This window comes from Nycticebus coucang, chromosome 1 (genome assembly GCF_027406575.1).
Source record: "Nycticebus coucang isolate mNycCou1 chromosome 1, mNycCou1.pri, whole genome shotgun sequence".
Lineage (NCBI taxonomy): Eukaryota > Metazoa > Chordata > Mammalia > Primates > Lorisidae > Nycticebus > Nycticebus coucang.
Window position 1 is genome coordinate 20,379,045 of NC_069780.1, and position 26,939 is coordinate 20,405,983.

The window sequence follows — 26,939 nt, forward strand, 5'->3', positions numbered from 1 at the left end:
GATTTTTTACTCATTATTTTATCCTTAGATTGTGGAACAAATCAGGGAGGATTCAAAATAGGCACTGAATAAATATTGGATGAATGAATGAATTATTTAAAATGCCACTGAGTACAGAATCATTTATAGGAAAAACAATGCTTTCCCAAAGTTATTTTGCCTTTAGCAAGGTTAAAAATCTATTGAACTGTATTGAGATAAGCAAAGAAAAATGTACCTTATTCTTTTTATTTTTCTAACCAATATTCCCAATGTTCTTTGAGACTCTATCCCCTTACTGATTTGCCCCTCGGTGGAGGTGAGTGTCTGACTTTAATTCTTTCTTATTTTCATTCGATTATAGTAATTTAATCAATTTATATATTTTAATCTCTATAGATTTCAGCCCTTTCCCATTTCCTACATAAGTTGATTCCCAAGTGTTTGTTACAAGTTAATATGATTTTGAAAAAATATGAAAATTTGAGAAAATTTATTAATATTGATAGAATTGGTACTTCTGAAAACAATTTCTATATAAGTTATTCTGTAAATTAGGGGTCCATATCTTGTTTTGTTTATTATTACTTTTTTGTATGATCCAACACAACAACTAGAACATAGTAGTTGCTCAGTAAAGATGTGTAACTAAGTGAATTAAAAACAAATTATATTAATTGAATAAAACAAAAATACAAACATTTACAAATTTCTGCAGAGAATTATGTTTAGCCATAGTTGAGAGTATGTTTTTCAGTGTCTATTTTAGCTTTGAATTAAAAAAAAAATAGGTCTGAAAACCTTTCTAATATTTTTAGTACATATGGGCCCAGAAAATATGTCAAATGACTAAAAGGAAAAAAGAGGTAATATAAAAGATCACAAGTCTCAGTGTATTATGTCAGAAAACAAACTTTTTGATTAACTAAACTGTAAGGATAGAGGTAGAGATGGGGATAGATGAGAGACTGGAATCCAGAACACTCTTACAGCGTATCAGAAAATAAAGATCAATAAAATAAGGTTCTGTTTTCCCTTTTAAGATTGAGAAATATCTGCAGTGGGAGTAAAGCTCAGAATTTAGATGGAGAACTTGGTTTGAGTACCAATAGTTAATAGGCAAACCTGTACAGGAGGACTATCCAGTAGGCTTGAGGAGGCATTTGGCAACTAGACTAACCCGTAGCCAAAAGGCAAAACTCCAGTGAGGCTGGATGGGGAAGGTACTTGGCAATTGTGAGGACAGGTGTTTGGTGACGATCCAGGTTGCCGTTTCAATGCCAATAAACATATGGTGTCTATTACGAACAGAAGCGCTATCTTTCGCAAACTTTAATGTGTATCCGCAGAAATGCAGAGTGATAGCACCCGTTCCTAGAATTTCTGAGTCTGCAAGTTTACATTATATCCAGGACTCTATTTTAACTAGCACCCAAGGAAATTCTGATGCCCCAAACACTTTTTTTTTTTTTTTTGTAGAGACAGAGTCTCACTGTACCGCCCTCGGTAGAGTGCCGTGGCGTCACATGGCTCACAGCAACCTCCAACTCCTGGGCTTAAGCGATTCTCTTGCCTCAGCCTCCCGAGCAGCTGGGACTACAGGCGCCCGCCACAACGCCCGGCTATTTTTTGGTTGCAGTTTGGCCGGGGCTGGGTTTGAACCCGCCACCCTCGGCATATGGGGCCGGCGCCCTACTCACTGAGCTACTGGCGCCGCCCGCAAACACTTTTTAAAACACCAAAGACATAAGGAACACTAATCTTTGTTCAAGTAAATTGAACTTCTATGGATTACCTAACATCCCTATACACATGGTGATATAAATAGAACTTGTCTGAATTAAGGAAATTTTATATCCTTCTATGTTTAGGATATATTTAGTATATATACATTAGGATATTTAACTGACTTTAAAAAACACAAACTTTTCCTTATATTTCCTTACTTTAAACATCATCCTTCATTTAAACTTCCAACACTCTAAAAAGTCTATTTTGTTTTCTGGAACTTATTATGGTTAGGTCGACATGAATTTTCATGCCATACCAAGCAAGAGATTGCTAGTGCAATGGCTTGTGGGTTTGCAGCCCCATGGGGTTGTCCTGCACGGGATTCACTTTTCCTGAGAAGGGACCCCTTGCCTCACCATCTTCCTGCCTTAGAGGTGGGAGCACTAGCTTTCTGTTTCTACTTCTCTGAGATATTCCACTAGCTGACCTGCTTCATGCACTATTTTGACTTTCGCATGCTCTGTCATTACCCTGGACATTCAGTAAATAGATTCTGAATAAATGAATAGATTTTTATATACAGCAACTACAAGATTTCACTTAGGATGATTTTAGCTTCTTAAAGATTGTCATTGAGACTAGAAACAATCATAAAATAATTTGACCAAATGCCCTCAGTTTACAATGGAATCAACCGAGGTAGAGGACATGCCTGAGGTAACTGTCTAAATCAGGACTTCTGAATTTGTCCATATGCTGCTTTATTCTGCATTTAATGTTTTTATGTCCACAATTAGATTATTTTATTCTGAATTGATTTAGTTTCTTCATAGTTTGGAGATTATCAGTCCAGGGGGTCTGTTTCATATCAGGTTACTATTTATGAGTTTGTCAATGTGACTCATTTATTATGCTCAGCAAAGGGCTCAGAAAGGAATTCACAAATATTGCCTGCACCCAATATATTTGTTCAAATGAGCAAAATGTTGGTGACTCGTTTTGAAATGTCTTATCTTGTAAATTTAATTTTTTAGAAAATTAAAAAAATTAAGTTTAAAGAAAATATTACATAGAATAATATTCTTTATTTAGGAACACAATTGTTAGCAATGTTCCTCTCTTTCTTTCACATGTTTCACAAGCATAGTAGGTGTTTCTTGTCATTCTGGTCATACAATGAGGCTATGGCACATCCAAGTCTTTACTATGGGTTCTAGGTAGGAAGAAGAAAGGGAGTTCCAAGGTTTTTTGTTTGTTTTTTTAAGAGAATGTTTATGATGTAGAAAATGAAGCCATTTGACAAGGACTATTGCCAATATATTATTGTGCAGAAAAGTGCCATGTGCCAATGTAGATGCAAGAAAGCTAAAGGGAGCAGGTATTTTTATCTGGTACTTTATAGACCTTAAAAAAATATACAGATTCTCTCCGTTAACAGGAAAGGAGAACAGGTATCAGTCTGCTAGAGTAGCTCCCACCAAGAATAACTGAATGATGATGAAGGAAGTAAAGGTCCATGTAAACATGAACTGTGGGTCAAGGTTAATAGCACTATCAATTTTCAGTTTAAACATCAAATCTGAGCAGCAAAGTTCATGTGAAATAAAAGTCTCTCTCTTCAGCCATTACTACTCCCAAGACTTTGATTGGGCTGCCCTCTGTGAGCCTAAAATGTGAACCAATCACTCTTCACTTTGGTTTCACAATCACTGTATTTGACAGCAGCACACTCCATCTTCACAACAGAGAAAAAGAGTTTGAAGAGTAAACTTAAATAGTTATAGCCTACAGGGGTATTTCCTTGGCATGAAATATGTATTAGTTTTAGTTCAAGAAGTGAAAAAGTTTATTTATTGATTAGAAGTTTGTGAGTCAAAGCTAGAAAGGAATGTCTATTTTCAAAATTTCAGATTTTCCTTTGAGTGAGTTTGGTTTTATTTTAAAATTGTTAAATTTTCTTTTCTGAGTTTTGAATTCTAGAATTCCTAGATTGAGTATATATAATAAATATGTACATCTCATATTTAATAATTACAAGGCCAAGGTTTATTCATTAGCATATAGAGAGAAAAATAGAATTCTGTGGTTACAACCAAAGAAATAGTTTCTGAACCACTTGGACTTTAGATATAGTGAAGATTTCCTGAGTTATTTGTATAGATTATTAAAAGTGAGAGTTTAGTGAAATATACTTGTGGTAGAGGACCTTTCAAATAAAATAAAACACTTTGACCACTGGGTATATAGTCATAATCCATATTAATTTTACTTTGTATTTTACTATTAAAGAGTATATACTTAAACTCTAATTTATATTTCACACAGAGAATGGTAATTAAACACCTATAAAAATGAATCAATTGAAATATAAAGGTAAAATATTTTGGACATATTGATCTCGTATCCAGCGATACAGCTAATCAATTTCAATAATTTCTTAAAAGTCATATTATCTGCAAACAATGACAATTCTAATCTTCTGATTCTCTTTATTATTTTCTCGTACTATTTATTTAATATAATTCACAACACAGTGCTAATAGAGCTATTGAGTATGATGTTTGCTGTTTTACTTAGTTTGGGGCTGGTATAACTGGGTTGCTTTAAACAGAAGAGATTTATTTCTCACAGTTGTAGAGGATGGGAAGTCCAAGATGCAGGGAGGGGCAGATTCAGTGTTTGGTGAGGACTCTCTTCCTATTTGGCAGATAGCTGCCTTCTTGCTGTGTCCTTCCTTACCTGGCAATGTCAGAGAGAGAAAGGGTATTTCTCTTAGGTTGTTTCTTATAAGAACACTAATTCCATCCCTGAAAGCACCTCCTGACCTAATTGCCTCCCAAAGGCCCCCTCTTTAAATATTTTTGTTATAAAATTTCTTTCTTTCTTTTTTTTTTTTTCTTTCACTCCTTGCTACATTTATAGCCCTGGCCTCCTTTCAATTCCTAATGTTGTTTTTATTTGGCTTCTCTCTTTTGTTCTTAATTTGTTTTTCCCAGAGGGTTGTTAATTTTATTATTTATTTTGTTTTATTGCCCTTCCTTTGTTTTTCCTTTCATTAATTTTTCTTCTTAAACATTTTATTTTCTTTCTGCTGTGCTTTTTGAGTTTATTCATGCATTTTTTCCTAACTTCCTATTTGGGTTTTTTTTTGTTGTTGTTTTTTGTACATTTGCTTGTTTGTTTGAGATACAGCCTCAAGCTATAGCCCTGGGTAGAGTGCTGTGGTGTGACAGCTCACAGCATCCTCCAACTCCTGGGCTTAAGCAATTGTTTTGCCTCAGCTTCCCAAGTAGCTGGGACTACAGGCACCCATCAGAATGCCTGGCTATTTTTTGGCTATAGTTGTCATTGTTTGGCAGGCCCAGGCTAGATTCAAACCCGCCAGCTCTGGTGTATGCGGCTGGTGCCCTAGCCACTTGAGCTACAGGTGCCACCCCCTATTGGGGGGTTTAAATTTATTAATTTTTAGCTATTTTTTCTTTTTTTCTAACTTAATTCTTTCAGTCTATTTCCCTCTAAGTCCCACTTTTACTGCATCTATAGGTTGATAAGCAGTATTTTCATTATCATCCAGAGCTAAGAATTTTATAGCTTGCGGAACTGTTATTTAGAAGTACATTTAATTTTTTTCTGTTATTTGTGGGAGATTTTTGTTTATTAATGATTAGGAGGTATTAGAAAATGTGTGAAATTCCAATTATTAATGTGGAACAGAATATTAATTTCTTGAGTCCTTTGGGTGTCATTTTCATCAAATATAAAGTAAGGAAGTTAGAATGGATGGTTTATAAGACTCTTTCATTTCTAGCATTCTGTGAATCATATACAGTCGTCCTCCTTATATGCAAAGATATGTTCCAAGGCCCTGGTGGATGCCTGATAATAATACTCAGAAAGCTGACACAGTCATGGAGTGGGTACACTGATCTTTATGGCAAGTGCAGAGTGAGGAAAGAGCCAAGTAAGACTCTTAAAGAGTCTTGTAAAGTTTATTATTCATCTCTATTTTTTTCCAATTTGCAGAAATTACTTTTATTACTCCCTTAAATCATTAAAATAACTCTGTAGCTAGGCTAAGAGAGAACTCTTTTGTCTTCTAACTTCTTTTCTGGAAGTAGAAATTTAAAACTTTTGCCCAGGCATGGTGGTAGGCCAGGCTAACCTGGCATTTCTCTGTTCTCCAAAATTGTTGGCTTTTCTAGAACTAAAAATAAAATGGTTAATCTCCATTAACCGTTTGGAGAAGTTAATCTCCAATCACTTCTCCATTGATTGGCTTAAGTGAAGGGCAGACAGACTCCTTGGTCCTGCAGCATTTCATGCTTGGTTCTTGGTGTGCTCTTGGCTGAAGAGTGACAAGATCCACCAAAGCAAGACAAGCATGAAAAAAGTTTATCGGGGCTAAGTTTATCTTGTTCAGTAGGTTTACTGAACAAGAGACATTTACCATAAATAGACAGGGTCCTCTTTGGCTCCAGGAAGGTAAAGGTCAGGGTTTTATACTGTCTGGAATGGCCTCTCCTCAGAGTTCAGACATTACCATGAAACCACTCGGATGGACAGTTACCAATGTTATAATTAGCTCTATGTCATTTTCCGAATCTTACTGTGCTTGCGATACCTGGTACCCCACTTCTCCTTCCCTCAGGTGTGCCAGTTAGTTGCTCAGGATAGGACTAAGGTGGGGCAGTAACAAGAGGGCTCTGCCCTATTCTTTCTTCTCATGTGGGGCTATTGCTCCGGGCAGCCCCAAGGCACAGCTCCCATTTTGTCCTTTTTCCCTAGAAAACCCAGAATTCTTTCTACAAAATAGTATAAGTCTGTATCTTCAATAGAAATTCTTTGCAATGTTTTTCTAACATAAAGTTGTTCTCATCTCTATCAAAATTAGGCAAAATATATTTTAATGAATTTTGAACAACCTGAAGTCAATAAAAATGAATGATAATAAGACATTAAATTCTCATTAACTTATTGAAAGCTTGCTAACTTCTAAAAATGCACTATATTGGCTTATTTGACATGGTTTCTTTGTGTTGAAATCAGTTAGAGTCCTCATTAAAAACTAATTTCAAATTATAATTAATCTTATTTTATGAACCAGTGTTATTATTTTAGAAATAATGTAATTATTTATAGCACGATTGAAAAATTCTTAACACAAAATCATGTTTTCCTTGGTAATCAAAATACAATTTTCTTCTTTTACTCTGGAAAGCATTGCTTATGTTGATAATGTTATCACTCTTATTATCAGCATTATTGAGTGCTTGCAAGCCCCATGAGGAAATGTATTGAAGCGGAAAAATTTAGGATGTAAATAATAAGTTGAAGTAAACCATTTAGGACCAGGCTAGATATAAGAATAAATGCCTACAGCAATGGAAAATCACCCTCATAGTCTAACAGGTCTGTATTTATCTAGGTTCCAGAGTTTTGAGTTCATTTTTAATTTATAATTTATAATAGATACACGTAACAGATTCCATATTCACTGAAAATAAAAAACCTAGTGACAGCGTATTTCAGTGATAAAGATGTAGTATAATGCTCTAGAAGAGATAAGCAGTAAGAGGTTAGAGGACTAGTTGATGTAACACCCATCAGGGTCAAAAGTAGCTGTAATAGGCCAACTTCAAGTTTGTGGGACGTCAGTAGCTCCTTATACTGCCAATTAAATTTGCCGTTTATATCATCTACTATCTTACTGCTGAATATCCAAGTGGAATGTGAACCTACTTTTTATGTAATAAAGCCTTGATATTTTCCCTGTAAAGTCTTAAAGTTTTATTTCTTGGGGGAGGCATTCTGCTCTATTAAAAATGGCAATATAATTAGCATTACTTCTTATTAATGCATATAAGTTGATTAAATTCAATGCCCCAAATTAAAACTTCATCTTCGAAACTACTTGAGAAAAACAAACTTAACTCTCATGAGAGAATATTTCTACTTGTTCTTGTGTTAGATTTTTATGCCTGTGAACATCTAAACATCCATTCTTGTCACAAAGGCAATCTTCACTGAACATCTGCAGAAACATTTGGAATACTATTGTTATGAGAGGAATTGTCCAAGTGTGCATGTTTTTATAACATACCATTATCGTTGGATTGATAGTCCTGAAAGAAAGAATCCTGAATACAGTATAATGCATGGTCTTAATCATCTGCCACTGTATATCAGATAAAATGACTTGTTTATCAGAGAATTTTTCAAAATTGAAATGTGGTTGTCCTCCAGAGTTGCAAATGTTATGTCACCTGAAAAATTATTCCTTTGCAATCAACTTATTTGCTGAAAAAAGCATTATAAACTCTGGCAAGGACTCTAGCTATCTGTGAAGTACATCTTTTCTTTGTTTAATGGAAATCACTCTCATGTGTATTTTTAAGGCAAGAATCATGTTGCCCATGATGTTTATTTGCTATCACTTCCTCTCTCCATCACATAGGGCTGATGTGTAATGTTGGATTTTCATTTTTAAACAAATCTGCACATCATGTTGTGCCTTCTACTCCCTGGATCACAGCTTTGAGTTCTGGAAGTAGAATAAAGTAGAACACTTCTTGTGGATGTAATATATAATCACATGCAACCTATTACATAAATAATGGTGAGACCATCTAAATCACTATGTCATATACATTGTTTATATGTAAAAATAAGCCTATAAATGTATAATTCTGTTAAAGCAGTTTATACTTTTAAAAACTGATTAAAATAATTAAAAAATTTATAGTCTTATAACCTGATTTCTAAAAATTTATTCAAACACTGACCACTATTAGTGAGGAGCTGAGCTCTGATTTTATGGAGGAGAGGGGTGTTTAAATAATGAAGTGTGAGGCAGAATTACTTTCTCTGATTGGATTAGGCTTAAACGGTTGCTTTAAAACTGGATACAATATTAGCTCCATCATATTAGCTTTTAAAACAAATTAAATGGCAATATTTGTGTTTTTCAAATACATTTTCCTTACAATAGAAGCAAAACAATTACTGGGAAATTATTAATATGTTTTGGAAAATGGACATGATGTAAGCATTTAACTACATAAGGAGCTAAAATGTTAAAAAAAAATCAGGAACTTAAAGTAGTTATGTCAAAAAAAATTCAGTGTTATCTTCCAACGTTCAAATATTTACATAAATTGAGCAGTGGTGTTTACTCATTCCATGACATTCTTGAGAACTTTAATTCTATAATAATTAATATTAAAATCATGGGTTTGCTTTGACAGCCAGTCTGTTTCACCTCCCTCTTTAATTTCATTCTAGCCAAATCTCCCTTGCGCCTACGCCTGAAACCCAGAAATTCCTTCAGCATCACACAGTCTGTCAATTTCACATGTTTCTTGGGAGTACTTGTGTCTGGATCTTATATCCATAACATTTTATCCAGATAAGTTCCTTCGTTCATTAAAATATTCAATAAATGTCTACGGTGTGTTTATCATGTGTAAATATATTGCCCAATTTGCAGAGACGGGCAGAGACCAATGAGGAAGGCATTTGCTGTTGTCCTAATAAGACAGATGAGAGAAGAAAACACACACAGGCACACACATGTGCACACCTCTGCTCACGCGCGCACACACACATGACAGAAAATCTACAAATGGTAATGGTAAAGAACACTGTCTGCTGATCAGAGAATGTATGTATCTATGAATTGGTTAGGACCAGTTTGCAATGTACTGTACTTGTACAACAGTCTCTACCTTTCTGTGGGTAAGTGTCATGTACAAGTGTGGTTGAGCAGGACAGTTTCTGTAGGTCTACCTACGTTGGCCTCTGGGTACTGAAACCATATCTGCTATGTACTTCCTGCATGTGTGACGCTTGCCTGATGGAGAAGATACTTGATACGGGCAGATAAAAGCTAGCAAAAGCTGAAATTTAGGAAGTCAATTTTTGTTAATGGTGAAAGGTACGGCTCCAGTTTCAGTCTTCTATAAGTCACTAGCCAGTTCTCCCAGCACCATTTGTTAAATAGAGAATCTTTCCCCCAATTTATATTTTTGATGGGCTTATCAAAGATCAAATGACAAGTGTCTGGGTTCATCTCTTGGTTCTTAATTCTGCTCCATACATCTACCTCTCTATTTTTGTGCCAATACCATGCTGTTTTGATCACTATAGATTAATAGTCTGGTAGCACAATTCCTCCTGATTTGTTTTTATTTCCGAGTAATGTCTTGGCTATTTGAGTTTTTTCCTGGTTTCATATAAAACAAAGTACTATTTTTTCCAGATATTTAAAGTATGATGGTTGTGCTTCGATAGGGATTGCATTAAATCTCTAGATTGCTTTGGGGGTATGGACATTTTAACAATGTTGATTCTTCCCAGCCATGAACATGGGTATGTTTTTCCATTTGTTAACATCTTCAGCTATTTCTTCTCTCAGAGTTACATAGTTCTCTTTATAAAGATCTTTCATGTCCTTTGTTAGGTAAATTCCCAAATATTTCATCTTCTTTGGCCCAAATGTAAAGGGAATATAGTCCTTGACTGTTTTTTTTGGCTTGACTATCATTGGTATATGTAAAAGCTACTGTTTTGTGAGTATTAATTTTGTATACTGAGACACTACTGTATTCCTTTAACATGTATAAGGGTTTTGTAGTTGAGTCCCTGGGGTTTTCCAGGTATAAAATCATATCATCTAGGAAGAGTGAAAGTTTGATCTCCTCTGACCCTATTTGTATACCCATGATCACCTTCTCTCGCCTGATTGCAATGGCTAAGACTGATACCAGAATTTCAGGTTCTTGGTCTCGGTGATTTGAAGAATGAATCTGCAGACCACAGATCGGTGGTAAGATAGAATTGATTTATAAAAAATAATATGAAAACACTAAAGCTCCCAGAGAGAAAACCCAAGTTGGGGAGAAAAGTTCTCTCTGTCTCTCTTTTCCGTCTCTCTCCCTCTCAAATATATATAGGTGCATGGATGAGGCCAGGAAATGAATGGAAACAGTCTCTTCCACTGGGGCAAGGTGAATGAATGTATTCATGAATGGACACAGTCCATTCACAGAATTGAGGTCTAGGAAACTTACATAAAATTGACCTAGGCATAGGAAATGGGGGTTCTGTATTCAGTCCTAAGTGCAGGGGTAAGGAGACACCAAGGCATTGGTGTCTCCAGCAGTTGTTCAGCCCCTTTGGTTATTGGAGCCTCTGGTGGGGTGGGAGGCCCCCAAGGCCCCCGCTCTTTGCCTACCCTTTAGCCCGCTGGTTTCCCTGCCAGCTGCTGCTGCACCAACACAGCCAAGGCTGAAGTGGCAGGTCCTTCAGCTCAGCTCATCAGAGCTGGCTAGGGCACCACTGCACCACCTATCCTGTATCAAGACTTCCATTACAATGTTAAAAAGCAGTAGAGACAATGGGCAACCTTGCCTGGTTCCTGATCTGAGTGGAAATGCTTTCAATTTACTCCATTCAATGTGATATTGGCTGTGGGTTTTCTGTAGATGGCCTCTATCAGTTTAAGATGGATATTATCAAAAGCTTTTTCTGCATTAATTGAGAGAATCATAGGGTCTTTTGTTTTTTTATTTTGTTTATGTGATGAATTATATTTATAGGTTTATTTATATTGAACCAACCTTAAGACCCTGGGATTAAGCCCACTTGATCATGGTGTATAATTTGTTTGATGTGTTGCTGGATTTTGTTTGCTAGGATCTTATTTAATATTTTTGCATCTATGTTCATTAGAGATATTGGTCTATAATTTTCTTTTCTTGTTGGGTCTTTTCCTGGTTTGGGGATTAAGGTGATGTTTGCTTCCTAGATTGTGTTGGGTAGTATTCCCTCTTTTTCTATATTTTTGAAAAGGTTAAGTAATGTAGGTACTAGTTCCTCTTTAAAGGTTTGGTAGAATTCTGATGTGAAGCCATCTGGTCCTGGACTCTTCTTTTTTGGGAGATTTTATATAATTGATTCTATTTCAGTATTTGATATAAGTCTGTTCAGCATTTCCAATTCTTTTTGATGAAGTCTAGGAAGTTGGCATGCTTCCAAATATTGATCAATTTCTTTCAGATCTTCAGATTTCTGAGAATAAAGTTTCTTGTAGTATTCATTAAGGATTCTTTGAATTCCTGAGGTGTCTGTTGTTATTTTGCCCCTTTCATTTCTAATTGATGTTATTAGGGACTTTAATTTTTTATTTTTGGTTAGGTTTGCCAAAGGTTTATCAATTTTCTTTAATTTAAAAAAAAACTTTTTGATTCATTGATCTTTGGAATATTCTTTTGTTTTTGATTTCATTTAATTCTGCTCTAATTTTAGTTATTTATTTTCTTCTGCTGGGTTTGAGGTTGGAATGTTCTTCCTTTTCCAATTGCTTAAGATGTCCCATTAAGTTCTTGACTTCCTCTCTTTCCATTCTCTTGAGGAAGACTTGTAATGCTATAAATTTCCCTCGTAGGACTGCCTTTGCTCTATCCCACAGTTTCTGATAATTCGTGTCTTCATTATTGTTTTGTTCCAAAAATTTGTCAATTGCCTTCTTTTTTTTTTTTTTTTTTTTTTTTTTGTAGAGACAGAGTCTCACTTTATGGCCCTCAGTAGAGTGTCGTGGCCTCACACAGCTCACAGCAACCTCCAACTCCTGGCCTTAAGCGATTCTCTTGCCTCAGCCTCCCGAGTGTCAATTACCTTCTTAATCCATCTATGGCCCAGCTATCATTCAGCATAAGGTTATTTATTTACCATGTCTTTGTGTGAGTATGCAGATACCTGTTAATGGTGAGTTCAACGTTTATTGTGTGATGATCTGAGAAAATACAAGGAATAATTTCTATACTTTGAAATTTGCTGAGGTTAGACTTGTGACCTAAGATGTGATCAATTTTGGAGGATGTTCCATTGGCTGATGAGAATATGTATTCAATTTTGTTAAGATGAAATGTTATGTATATGTCTGTTAAATTCAATGTCGCATGGTGAGGTTTCAGTCCAAAATTTTTTTGTTTAGTTTCTTATTAGAGGATCTATCCAAAACTGCCAAAGGTGTGTTAAAATCTCAACTATGATGATGCTGGAAGTTATTAAATTGCTGATGTCTGTTAGGGTCTCTCTTATAAATTGAGGAGCATTCTGGTTGGGTGCATAAATGTTAATAATTGACATCTCATCATGTTGAGTGTTTCCCTTAACAAATATGAGGTGACCATCCTTGTCTTTCCTTACTTTTGTTGGTTTAAAGACTAATGTATCTGCAAATAAAATTGCTACCCCCACTTTTTTCTGATTTCCATTTGCCTGGATTACAGATGTCCATCCCTTTACCCTGAGTCTATATTTATCTCTAAAGGTAAGATGAGATTCTTGTATGCAGCAGATATCTGGCCTGAGTTTTTGTATCCAGTCAGTCAACCAGTGCCTCTTAAGAGGAAATTTTAAGTCATTCACATTAATTGAGGGTTTCATAAGCCTGGTAGTATTTTGGCTTTCGAGTTTTTCAAAAGTCCAGTGGACATTTTAAATCTTTTCACTACTGTGGAAATTGGGTTTTGATCAAGAATTTTAGAGTGAGTTTACTTTGGTGGTAGAGCATTGTGCTGGTCATTATGGAGGATGGGTCTGAGATTATCGTGAAGAGCTGGTTTGGTTATAGCAAATGTTTTCTTTTTTTTTTTAATTTTTTTTTTTTTTTTGTAGAGACAGAGTCTTACTTTATGGCCCTCAGTAGAGTGCCATGGCCTCACACAGCTCACAGCAACCTCCAACTCCTGGGCTTAAGCGATTCTCTTGCCTCAGCCTCCCGAGTAGCTGGGACTACAGGTGCCTGCCACAATGCCCGGCTATTTTTGGTTGCAGTTTGGCCGGGGCCAGGTTTGAACCCGCCACCCTTGGTATATGGGGCCGGCGCCTTACCGACTGAGCCACAGGCACTGCCCAGTTATGGCAAATTTTTTCAATGTGGGTATGCCGTTAAAGTATTTAACATTTCTGTCATAAATGAAACTCAGTTTAGCTAGATATAGGATCCTGGGCTGAAAGTTGTTTTGTTTTAGCAGATTGAAGGTTGATGACCATCTTCTTCTGGCTTGAAAAGTTTCAGCAGAGAGCTTTGCAGTCATTCTAATATTCTTCCCCCTTGTAGGTTTTGATTTTCTTACGTCTGACTGCTCACAGGATTTTCTCCTTCATATTAACTTTGGTGTCTAGAAGATTAACAAGTTGTCTAGAAGATGCTTTATTTGGGTTGAGTCGTGCTGGGGTTCTGAAACTCTCTGATATCTGAATTTCAGTATCTCTTTCCACGCTTGGGAAGTTTTCCTCAATTATCTCTTGGAGTAGAGTATCTGTGCCTTTTGGACCATCCGTTTCTCCTTCAGGAATTCCTATAAGGTGAATGTTTGCTGTATTGGAATGGTCCCAAAATTCTTTCAGAAAATGATCCATTTTTGCTCTCCACTTCTCTTCCTCTTTGAGCATTTGTGAGCATTCGAAAGCTTTGACTTCAATGTCAGAGATCCTTTCTTCTGCCTGTCCCATTGTCTTACCGAGGGATTTTACTGCATTTCTTAGATCTTTGAGGGCTGCAAGTTCTTTCCTCAATGTGTCAAAATCTTTGGTGATTTTGTCTTTGAATTCATTGAATTCTTGAGCCAACTTTTGAATTGCTCCTTGATTTTCTAATTCCAACTGTACCTCCATTAATCTCATTTGCAATCCAAATTTGAATTCAATTTCAGATATCTCACCCATTTGTTTATGAATGGGATCTTCTTTTGTGCTCCTTTGTCATTCCTTGAGGAAGTTGGTCTACTCTGATTATTCATGTTGCCAGAGATTTTCTGCTGATTCCACACCATGATTATTTTTCACCATTTGGGTAGAGAAACTCGTAAGGTGAAATTGAATTGAGGGCTCCTGGAGTTGTAATTAACCAGCCCTTTACCAAAGAACTGGGACTGGTGTTTATGGCTTTCCCCCTAGGGCTTTATAAAGTTCCCATTCAGTACTACAACATGAAACTCTGGGGACATGCTTGGTGTGATGGGGCTAGATGGCTCTGACCTATATTCAGCTAGTCTCTGTCCAATCCTAATGAATCAGTGACTTTGGTCTGAAATCTCAGCTGTGGAGATATATAAGTAACTAAGACACCCTTCCCCCCCATAGTCATCAACTAGAAGAGAAGAATCCCACACTCCCACAACAATACAACCAGGGTGCAAGCTTGATGGGTCTTTGGGTGATCGGCCCAGGTCAAGAGTTCTAAGACAATTGTCCCAGTCAACACAAACACAGATCTGGTGGGAGAGTTCAAAAGGTCTCCAGCATCTAGGTAGCAGGGATATACTGGCAGCTGAAGTATAACTCACTCCAGTGCTCTGGGGAGTCAGAAAGGCCTACCCAGCAAAATTGTCCAGGGGAGGCTTGTGCCTCCTTCCCCATCTTACACCTCCATCACACCCAGGTACTGGTAGCCCAATGGGGTGCTGGCCTAGGTCCCTCCAGTGAGCGAATGCACCAAGTATTTGGGCCTGCCAGAGTCAGAGGGAAGTCAATGCCTCATCAACCAGGCAACCACACTCTGCTACAGCCAGCTGGGGGAGTTGTATTCTGACTACCTCAGGTGCTCCAAGTTTGGAAACTTGGCGGTGTTCCACCTGAGCTTGTTCCAAACCAGGGGATAACAAAGCAACAAATGTTTTTTGTCCTCAGAAACCATGCCTCTGCGCCAGACAGTCTGCTCCTCTGGTATCCCTGCAATGTAAGGTCTAGCTCCCTTTGGCAGTCCACAGAATTGTGGGGGTGTCTCTCCAAAATTTGACCCAAGCAGGATCGCTCTATTAATGCTGAAATATACTTTCTGGACACCAGGTGGCGCAGGAGTGTTCCCAGGCTAATACCTGTTTCTTGGCTTAAATTGTTCTTGGTGTTTGCCTGATTACCCACTTGGCGCTTAGACCCTGCTGAACTGTTGATTCCACCGGCCTCAAAAAATCTTCACAGGCAGGTTTCACAAATTCCCCCTGCAACAGTTCCCGTGAAGTGCCGGATATCCTGGGCCAGTTCTGAGAGTAGGATGACTGTCTGCAGGTAAGACTTAAATCGCTGTGCCTGGCCCACACAGAAAGGTGCCTTGGGGTGACCGCCATCTCCCAAATTTTAAAACAATGGCCTCTTCCTATCTGGGATCTTTTCCATTTGAGTGTCTTTCCGCCTCCTGTGGTGCCACACCAGACAGTACCCAACTCTGGCCATCTAATTCCGCTTGGGAGTCCACACTTCACCAATCTTTCCACACAATACATAGTTTTCCCACGAACTGGGAATTGCAAATCTCCTTGGTGAGGCTAGTTGCTGTCGCCTGCTGCAACTGCAACCACAGTCCTGGCAGTCTCCACAGCTCCAGATTACACTCCAAGTCCAGTAATCCACCAAGCACACCCCAAACTGGTGCACATTCCACAACAATATTCCACGCCAGAATGACCTGGCACACTCACTCTCACCTGTTGTTCCAGGAGAGCTGAGCTAAATGTCTTTCCCATCTGCCATCATGGTCACCTCCCATTCTTCAGATTCGTAAGGCATGTCATCAAAGTACTGTTCCTGGACATGTGACTTTGGAAGTTAATGAAACCACTCTCTAATTTCTGATTAATCAAGGGAACTGTGGGATATATTTTAGACAGTACATGAGGGCAATGTAAATACTGTCACAAATGGGTTACACAGACAAGTTTACCTGAAAATACTATAATACTATAATGCAAAGGTACAATTAAGAAGAAAGCACAAATTCTTATATTTTAAAAAATATCTTAAAGAAAGACATAAAATATAATTGCAGTTAATGAACTAAAAAACACTTAAAATGTAAATTTACACAATGTTGTTTGCATGTTAAAAATTAGGAAAAAACATTCCAGGTATTGAGTATTTTGAAAGATTTTACGTAGATGTGCAACCTACTTACATGGTTTTCCAGTATCTTTCTGGTTAAATGTTAATAGCATATTTCCAAAAGTGAAGGCTAGAAAATGGGAATCCATAAAAGTTCCTTGTGATACCCACATGGTGATATATTTTTTCCCTATAATTATACATTTTTATCTGTCCTAAACAAAACACGACCATATAAATGCCACTTAGCAGTCTCTTGAAAAGCAGGCAGTTTGCCAAAAACACTGCATTTATTTGAAGACTACTTCTCCTTTATTACTCAGTGTTTCTCATGCCTTCCCTCATCATATCACATAATGAGTTCAAAAACTATCTTTTTTATTTTTCTGATTTTGAACTCTTCTAGTGCTTCACAACTCAGGTAATATAATACATGTCTTGTAGACTGTACTTAGCAAGATCACATTGTGAAGAGGCTTAATTAAAACAATCATTTATGTTTATTCCTTTTCTGTATAGTTGCATTTTCTCAATTTATGAATAGTTCTGATTTGTTATTTTATGGATAGTGCTCTAAATTTTTAACTCTCTAAATCTTTGAAGAAAAAGTGGAGTACATATGCATGTTTAAAATGCTGGAAAAATGACTGAATCCAGGAGAAAAATTAAACATTGTTATTTTACATTTAAGTATCTATTTTCTTTTTTTCTCCAAGATTCCAAATGGATTTATTTTATTCTTATACTACCTTAGTTTGGAAATAAGTTTGAAGTAGTAATTATTGAATGTTATGTACAGGTCATGTACTACAAGCTTTATATTCCTTATAATTTGCTACTTCACAAAGTCCACATGATGAATTTTTATTTTGCTTTATAAATGAGGGACCTGGATTGGTAAAAGGGTAAGGAATTTGACAAAGTCAACAACTTATAATGCTTAGGGTTAGAAATCAAATCCAGGTACTACTCCAGAACTCATGCTTTATCTACCAGACTTTTCTTCTTATACCTTCAGGTTAAGGAGTTTATCTAAGGTTAAGGTCAGTCATTTACAAAAGGATTGCATTAACTTATTATTAAGATTATAATGTAAGTATTTTTATAGGTTTTTATGTAATGAGATACTTTGGACAGGTGACATTTCATGTGATTTTGGCCCATCAAACAGGGCCAGATTGGTTGCAGCAGCATTTATCTACTTGACTCCTATCAATAGTCTGGAATACAGAAGTCTATCTCAAAGCTAAAATAATTTGGCTACAGGAAGTTTCAAATTATTTCAAGTAAGTATATCTTTGTTTAATAAAAGTCTTGATGTACTAGAGAGGGAACATTTAAATGAAAGAAAATAATTAAGAATTTTGGGAGGCCAAGTTGGGGTATCAATTGAGGCTAGGAGTTCAAGACATAGGAGACTCCATATCTGCAAAAAAAAAAAAAACAGATATGTTTGTGCACACCTGTAGTCCCAGCTACTTGGGAGGCTAAGGCAGGAGGATTGCTTGAACCCAGTAGTTTGAGGTTGTAGTGGGCTATGACAACATCTCTAGTCTAGCCTGGGCAACAGAGTGAGACCTTGTCTCAAAAAAAAAACCTCATCAAGAATAGATTCCATTTTTTTTAAACATGGAAATTTCACCAAAAGATCTGCTCTTCTGATAGCTCCTGCAAAGAACAAAATACTTTTGCAAGGATATCATCAAAGTTAATTTTAAACAAATTAAGCAATTTACATGTTATAAAAGGATAGACTCTAAGTCTTCTTTTAGCCCTTTCCATATTGACAGACACTTTATGGATATGCAATAAAATTATATTAAATTAATGAATACATTAATTAAAAGATTCTTATGTATATATTTTATTTTTGGTTATTTATGAATCTTTGGTTTTGAATCACTCTTATTTTGTAAGTGAATAAAATCTAATCCGATATTGCTTAATCAGAGTTAATTTTTGGAGCAGACCTGACCCCAGGCAGTTTGATTTAAAAATAAACTGAACACTCAATTTTTGACATCTCTTCATAGCCTAGTGCCACTCTCTGCTTTATTTGACTTCGTCTCGAGCTTTGCATGGTTAACAATGACAGCCACAGTTGCAGCCGGTACCTCCTCTCACATTTCAATCAAAAGGTCAATACCAGTTTCTTCTTTCCCAAAATATTTCACTGAAGACTCCTGGTGTACTTTTCTTTTTGGCGGGGAAAATATAGTAGTTTCCCCTTCTCTGCAGGAGATGGATTTTGAAAGAGAGAGAGAAAGAGAGTGACAGAGAAAGCACATATAGGACCCAACTCTCTTCATACTATAGTTTTCACTATACACTCATACCTATATAAAGTTTAGTTTATAGATTAGGTGCAGTAAGAGATTAATCGTAACTAACGATAGAATTGAACAATTATGAGAATATTCTGTAGTAAATGTTATATGGTATATGCTTTCTCTGTCACTCTCTTTCTCTCTTTCTTTCAAAATATCTTAGTGTACTGCACTGTGAGTACCTGAAATAGTGTTCACAGATAAACTGCAGATAAAGAAAACTGATGCATACATCAATGAATCAATCACTGTGGCCAAGAAAATAGTCCTCAATTAGGTGTCAATGAATTCCATTAATTGCATTAAATTGAATGTGAAGAACAATGTTTTCCCCAAGAAAGAACCTCAAATGGTTTCATGAAGAGAATTAGAGGCTAGTTGACAAAAACCAGTTTTGTAGCCTTCAAGAAGAATATGTATGAGTATATTACTTTGGCTGGTGTATTTTTTTAAGTGATAAATACTTATTAGTATCTGATACATATGTATTCATATGAAAGAGAAAAATTCTATCTTAAATTATTTTTATTTATTTTTTATTTCAAATTAATATGAGGGTACAAATTTTTAGATACATTGCTCTCACTTCCAAGGTACAATTCCAGTTGTAAAAGAGCCCCCCCCCCCGGGGGCGTGGTATCCATCATGCATTGGCATTGTGTACAGTAGGTGAGATCCAGACAAATGCCCTTTGCCTTCTGCCATTCATCCCCCCGTCCCCCTGCACCCATACTAGACTGTATTTGTGTTTTATTATTCATGTGAGGAATTGTTTATATATTGGTTTGTATTAGTATTGAGTAGATTGGATATTTATTTTTCTATTCTTGAGATACTTTACTAAGAAGAATGTGTTTCAACTCCACCTAGGTAAACATAAAAGATGTAAACTCTCCATCTTTTTATCATATACCACAATTTGTGGATCCTCATGGGTTGGTGGTTGTGTGGATTGCTCCTGCAACTTGGCAATTATGAAGTGAGCAGCAATAAACATTCTGGTGCAAATGTCTCTGTGGCAAAATGATTTTTGTTCTTCCTGGTAGATACTTAGTAATGAAATTGCAGGATCAAAGGGAAGAACAAATTTTAAATCTTTGAGGATTCTCCATACTTCTTTCCATAAAGGTTGCATTAGTTTTCAATCCCACCATTCTATTCTTTCCATATCTACACCAGGGGCTGCAGTTTTGGGACTCTGTGATGTGGGCTAATATTACTAGAGTTAGGTGATATCTTAAAGTGGTTTTGATTTACATTTCTCTGATGATTAAAGATGATGAGCATTTTTTCATATGTTTGTTGACCATTCATCTGTCCTCTTCAGAGAAGTTTGTTCAAGTTTGCTCACAAAGAAATGGGGTTGTTTGCTTTTTTCTTATTGTTTAAATTGAATTCTCTGTAGAGTCTACTTATCAGACCGCAAACAAAGCAAACAGCCTTCGGAATGGGAGAAAATTTTTTCATGTTATGAATCTGAAAAAAACCCTCATAATTAAAATACTTTAATTTGGTAAATTGTGAATTTACACATGCTGTGTTCTAGGATATTTTAATAATGGATTATTAATAATTATAACTTATTTTGGTGTCCTAATTTAATGAAGGATGTGCAGTGTATATATGTGTTTCATTGTTGATTTGTATCTCTTTTTGTGATTCTAAGTTATTTTTCCATTATCTGCACAGGATTTTCTGTGTCAATTCACAGTAGATACAAAAATATGACATTGGAGGAACTTATTGAAATAGAGCCTTATCTGTATAAATTTTCTTAAGTACTTCTGCCTGGGTTTCATACTATAAAATTAATATTTTTGAAAAAGCCATTTAGCTTTTATCAGTTACTCAGGATCTATTGGCCTAGTTTCAAAAGTTGGTCTCCTGAGCATAATGGACATAATTGAAACCCATGTTAAGTCTTTCCATTTAAATGATAACATTAAACGACTGGTGGTGTAGCATGGTGAATTTGCTGCCCAGCTCTCAGAGGGCTAAGCCATGATTTCAGTTGCTGTCTTCTGCTATTTTACACTCAACCTTTAGAAAGCTTATTAAAATGATTTCAGTCCTTTGACTTTGTTTTCAGATCATTGCTTTCTGTGGTGAGTTGGGTATTTCTTTTATTTTCATAATTTTCTCTTTATAATTGAAAGATATAAAAGGGCACCACAGAGAATGGAAAACAAAAATGCACTGATTCATTTAGTGATTTTGCTCTTCTGAACTATGGATTGAATAAAACAATATGGGGTGATATGCTTGGAACTATAGAAAGCTTTGATTTTCAAAAAGTTCTAATTATTAGTTTCAGATTATAACTAACTGAAATTAATGTTAAAAGTAATTTTAATGGGTTTTTAGAGGACAAAAGGAGTGAATACAATCAAATATACACTCAAATGTTTAGGATGTGCATCTAGAAAAAAATGATGCTATAGCTGGCAAGTACATTTCCTTTACTTAGATATTATAGACTTTTACATTGTGTGTCTTAATCAAATTATTTTTAATAATTTTGTATTCTACATTAATCACCATCATTCATATCAGTAGGAAATGGCAGAGAATTATAGGAAAGGATGCAATTAAACATGATATACCCGGTAACCCTGTTTTACTACATGAAAATTAGTTTGCAGAAAATCCAAACTCTAAGAAATTTCCTAGGTTAATTTATCTAAAGATACGTAAGATGGATTTCCAGGAAAATAAAATATCATAAGTTTTATTAATATATCCATTTTTGTTATTCTCATTAATAAATTATCCAGTATTTATTGAACTATAGAAATCTAATAGACACTATCCCGAGTTCCCTATACAATGTCTTATTTGGTGCTCACTATACCTTTTCAGGGTCTGTAAGGGTGTCCCAATTTATAGATGAGTAATTAGATCATAGAGTAAGTAGCTTGCGTAAGGTCACATAAGAATCAGAATCAGGCCCACCTATAATCCTGGCACTCTGGGAGGCCAAAGCAGGTGGATCCCTTGAGCTCAAGAGTTCACAGACCAGCTTGAGTAAGAGAGAGAAAATAGAATCACATTTGCCAGGCGTTGTGGCAGAAGGCTGAAACAGGAGGAAGACCTGAAACCAGGAATTTGAGGTTGCTGTGAGCAAGGCTGACACCGTCAGGGCGCTCTAGCTCAGGCAAAACAGTGGGAACAATAAATAAATAAATAAATCAAAATAAAAACAACACCACAAAAAGGAAACAGAGTCAAATTGTAATGAACACTAAAACTTTAAAAGTGGCTCTTAAGTCTATATTGATTCACATTATATACAGAGGTCTCTAAAATCTAAATCTCTATGTAAGTAATTTCTTTTGTGAAAGAGAAACATTAAGTAAAATTTTAAACTTCATATTTTTAGGTATTGCAGATATTTATAAGGAGAAGTATTACAATTTAAAATGGAGGAAAAGACTAGCAAGATCTTAAGCTGTAAAAGAAGGAAAAATAGGCAAATGGTATTTTCATTTTAAAAATAATGATACATGGTATTAAACTTAAGCCACTGTGGGGAAATTAAATGTAAAATATATATTAAATATGAAGATTTAAAAATGTTTAATATGAAAAGATTATTACTGCAGTCAGAGAAAAATAATAACATAGAAAAATGTAGCAGACGTAACTAAAACTTATGAGGCTGACCCCGAGTCAAGTACCACCCTAATACTTCATGGGTATTGACGTTTTTAATTTTCACAGCAACATTGTAAGATATTTAATATTATCTTACTCATTTCTAGGTGAGGAAATTAAAACCCAGAGAGTTTTACTAAGTTGAAGAGGTCCTCCCGTTAGGTCAGTGGCAGAGCTGGAATTTAAACCCAAATTACCTGACTTACAGCTAGAGACACTATTACTTACACTCTATAAAGTGTGTGGAGTATGTTGAAAAGGCACCAACATGTAAGGATTGAGGTACTATGTTTTCTAAAGTGTTGAACTTGTTTAAGTTTTTATTTTTATTTTATTTTTTATTTTTTGGCAGTTTTTGGCCGGGGCTGGATTTGAACCTGCCACCTCTGGTATATGGGGCCGGCGCCCTACCCCTTTGAGCCTCAGGCGCCGCCCTAAACATGTTGAAGTTTTTCAGATTATCCCCCCCCATATAATCAAATAGATACTAAGTTTTGTTTCTTTTACTTGTGGCATATCAAGTTACCCATATTTTCACCCCTAAAGATAAAATGAAACAAAAGGTAAGTTATTTCAGGGTCTCAGTTTGCACCGGTATCTCAGGTCTATACTTCCTAACATCCAAGCAAGAAATTCCAAGGAATCTATTGTCACATGTGGAGTGTTATACAAATAACATTAGGGCGGCGCCTGTGGCTTAGTCAGTAAGGCACCGGCCCCATATACCCAGGGTGGCGGGTTCAAACCTGGCCCAGGCTGAACTGCAACCAAAAAATAGCTGGGCGTTGTGGCGGGCGCCTGTAGTCCCAGCTACTCGGGAGGCTGAGGCAAGAGAATCGCTTAAGCCCAGGAGTTGGAGGTTGCTGTGAGCTGTGTGATGCCACGGCACTCTACCGAGGGCCATAAAGTGAGACTCTGTCTCCACAAATAAAAACAAAAAAAACCCCAAATAACATTAAAAATGATTTCATACTGTCTTCCAAAATGTTTCAGTTACATTTAGGCTGGATGCCTATTACCAGGTATAGTTATGTAGACTTTCCCTGGACTAGTGGTTCTCAACCTTCCTAATGCCACGGACCTTTAAAAAAGTTTGTATGGGTCGTGACCCATAGGTTGAGAACCGCTGCCCTAGACACTTTTTTCCCTACTGAAAAATACATCTGTCTTTTCACTTGTTTTATTTTATTTACGTGCAGAGAATTACAGGATTCCTCCTTTTCCTTAGAAATATTTATGTTGTCATTTTAAACATCATGGTTAATTCACTACTTCTTTATCTAAGCAAAAAATTTAAAATTTACTATATTTTTATATGCAAGCAAGTAATGACATTCGAGTCATAGGAAGCCAGCAAAATTCAGTAAAAATACTAACTAATAACTAACTTATGAGTTAGCTAAAATTGGTGTGATATTCAATTTATACACATTTTATACATTTACATTAGTAAAATATTTACTATTGCTTACTTGCTGGTAACAACACAAATAATGAATAGATTAACACTTTTTTTCTCTTTTGCCTAACATCTAATGAAAAGTTCTTTATCCTCTATTTCAGTACCCAGAACAACCCTTGAAACATACTATGTGCTCAATATTTTTTTAAAACTTAAATTGTATTTAATTCTATGATAGAAAACTTGTCTCATGAACCTGAAATAAAATTTCCCTTTTTCTGCTTTAGCTAAATATATTCCCTTTGCTCAGAAAACTAATACAAATCAGAAAAACCTCAGAGCAAGACAGCAAAAATAAACCAGATAGACAATGATTACCATTTTCTAGTATGTGCTTTTTGGAGGTCAAACTAAATAATTGATATGCAATGATGTCCCAAGTGTGTTATCGTTAATGTGGATTAGGCCAAAGATTATTGCAGGTGCTCTAAATTTAAAGAAATTCAAATGTATAGGAGAACGTAAATTCCTGTAACAGTACCCATCATTTCTTCTGATTGATCTTTTGGTCCATTATTTCTTCTGATAAAGTTTTGGTATGGTGATGATAGGTCTTTACCACCTTAACACATTGAATTTCCTACTCTAACAAAGAGATAGACACACTAGACTAAGCTTTCTATCAGGCAGTACTATCCATCTAAGATTTAATAATATTGGTATGTTTTTAGGAGATTTCCAACTTGGGTCTTTCTCTTTGCCAGAAGCTCCGGTGCTTTTTACTCATTCTGTATTCCTTTCTGTCTAATAAATCCTGCCTTACCACTGGGAAAAAAAAAACTGGTAGGTTTTTGTGGTATTTACTTTTTATAATTATAGCGTATTCATAGAAATTGATCCAGATTTTGCATTTATGGTAGTAAAATTAAATTTCCTCTTCAAATACATGTAAATTAAAGTTTGAGTTTAAGACAGGTAAAAGTAAACAGCAGGTAGTACAATGATATGCATTTGAAGGTGATAGATGTAAGACTAAAGTTTGGGAAACTGCCACGTAGAATTAGAATAATCAGCTACAATGGTCTGAATGTTTGTGTTTCCAAAAAAAATTCATATGTTGAAACCTAATCTCTAATGTAATAATACTAAGAGGTGGGGCTTTTAGGAGGTAAACTGGTCTTGAAGTCTCCACTCTCAAAATTGGATTAGTGATCTTATAAAAGAGTCCTGAGAAAGGTTAGTTGCTCCTTCCTCCATAGAAGGACACAGACAAGATACGATCTGCAAAGAACAGAGCCCTTACTGACACCACATGTGGCAGTGTCTTGATTTAGATTTCCCAGGGTCCAGAACTGTGAGAAAGTTATTACCTATTTAAGTTACCTTGTCTTCCATTAGTTTGCTATAGCAGCCCTAATAGACTGAGAAAACAGGGCAATAATAACGACAAACAAGTATCTACACTCCGTATACTAGAAAAAATAACGCTTTCCTTCAAAAAGGATAGAAAAAGTAACGATGATGGCGTACCAAATATGTAGGCGTAGACATGGCTTGTAAGTCAGGAAGTTCTTCTAACGGAGACAGGAATGGGGAGAAGAGTCAATGAACGTGGAGAGCCCGTGGAACCGTATTCCAGGCAGGACAGTGAACGTGAAGGAAGTACTCAATGTCTAATGTGAAAATAGTGGCTGAAACTTTATGGTGGCAAGGCTGCTACTTATTGAAATTGTATGAACATATGTTTCAGAATAGTTTTCTTTGGGTTCTTTATTTTAAAGATAAATTCAAAGTATCTTGTGAGACATTGCTTCTTATTAATAATAGACAACAAAATCGAAAGCAGTCAGTATCCCAGGTCTCATAATTTGTTTGAGGAAGGTGTAAAGAGAGATCAGTATATTGATAAAGGTTGAGCGATCTTGCTTTAATAGACTGAAACACAGGCCAAAATAATTTGATTTTGCATGAGGAAATCATGGAATGCTGATTACTGGTATGTACCTATGTCAGGCAATAATCATTCACAAAAGTAGTACTCATAATAGTATTAACCGTGGTGGTGAAACTTTAGTGCTGGCAGAAATCCTTGCAGGAACACCGTCGATGTGACAGTAATGGTCAAGTATGACTTGGCTCATTTCTTTTACTTCTCCAAACATTAAGGTGGGTGCCCATTTGATGCTTGTTGTACAGATAAAGATATTAAAATTAAAATAGTTAAGTAACTCCCCTAAGGTTACAACATTAGAAAGTTCCAGGACTGAGACTCAAACTCATGCATCTCCTCAATCCATGTTTTTTCTAAGGAAAAATAACATTCATTATAATTAATCATATAACGGCACCATAGTGCTGGAGATCTGAAATTGAAAGAGTATTTAGAAATCCTGAGTTTTGCAATTGACTATGCTATGCAGTCAGTGAGTGACAAACACAATCTGTACCCTGAATCTGCAAAAATGAGCCTACTGCCATTTTGTCCTTCTGTATTTGTTCTGACAAATAGTTGAACAAATGTGTACAAAATAATGTGAAGAATGATCTGCTTAAAATTATTTAGACTAAATAGAGTTTAAGATAGCTTTGATTAAGTGTTACTCACTACTTTATGTAGTGGGGATACTAATGAAATGGTGCAGAGATAAAACTTTAAGTAGAAAAAATAGGATATACACCTTTGCAAGAAAAAAATGGGTATGTCAGACATCTATTCAGGTTTAGTAAATGAATAGACATCTGAAATTTTTATATATGAAGTCACCTTCCTAGCAAGACACCCATCTCTTCCCCTGTCTTTCCATCCATTTCTAGGAATAGGCACGATAACGCAGGCTCAGCTCATGAGAGAGTCATGACCACAATAACTGATTCAGAAACTAGCCTTCTTCTAATTCAGTTACTAGAAAGGGAGAAAAGGAAAGAAGGCAGGGAGGAAGGGAGGGTGAAAGAGAATGTTAATA

At 36.0% G+C, this 26,939-nt stretch overlaps 1 protein-coding gene across 1 annotated transcript in view; it reads left to right on the forward strand.

Annotated features, from left to right (window-relative positions):
* LOC128597582 (serine-rich coiled-coil domain-containing protein 1-like) overlaps positions 1–26,939 on the forward strand; it is a 239,029-nt gene that overhangs the window by 39,946 nt on the left and 172,144 nt on the right. The window lies entirely within an intron of this gene.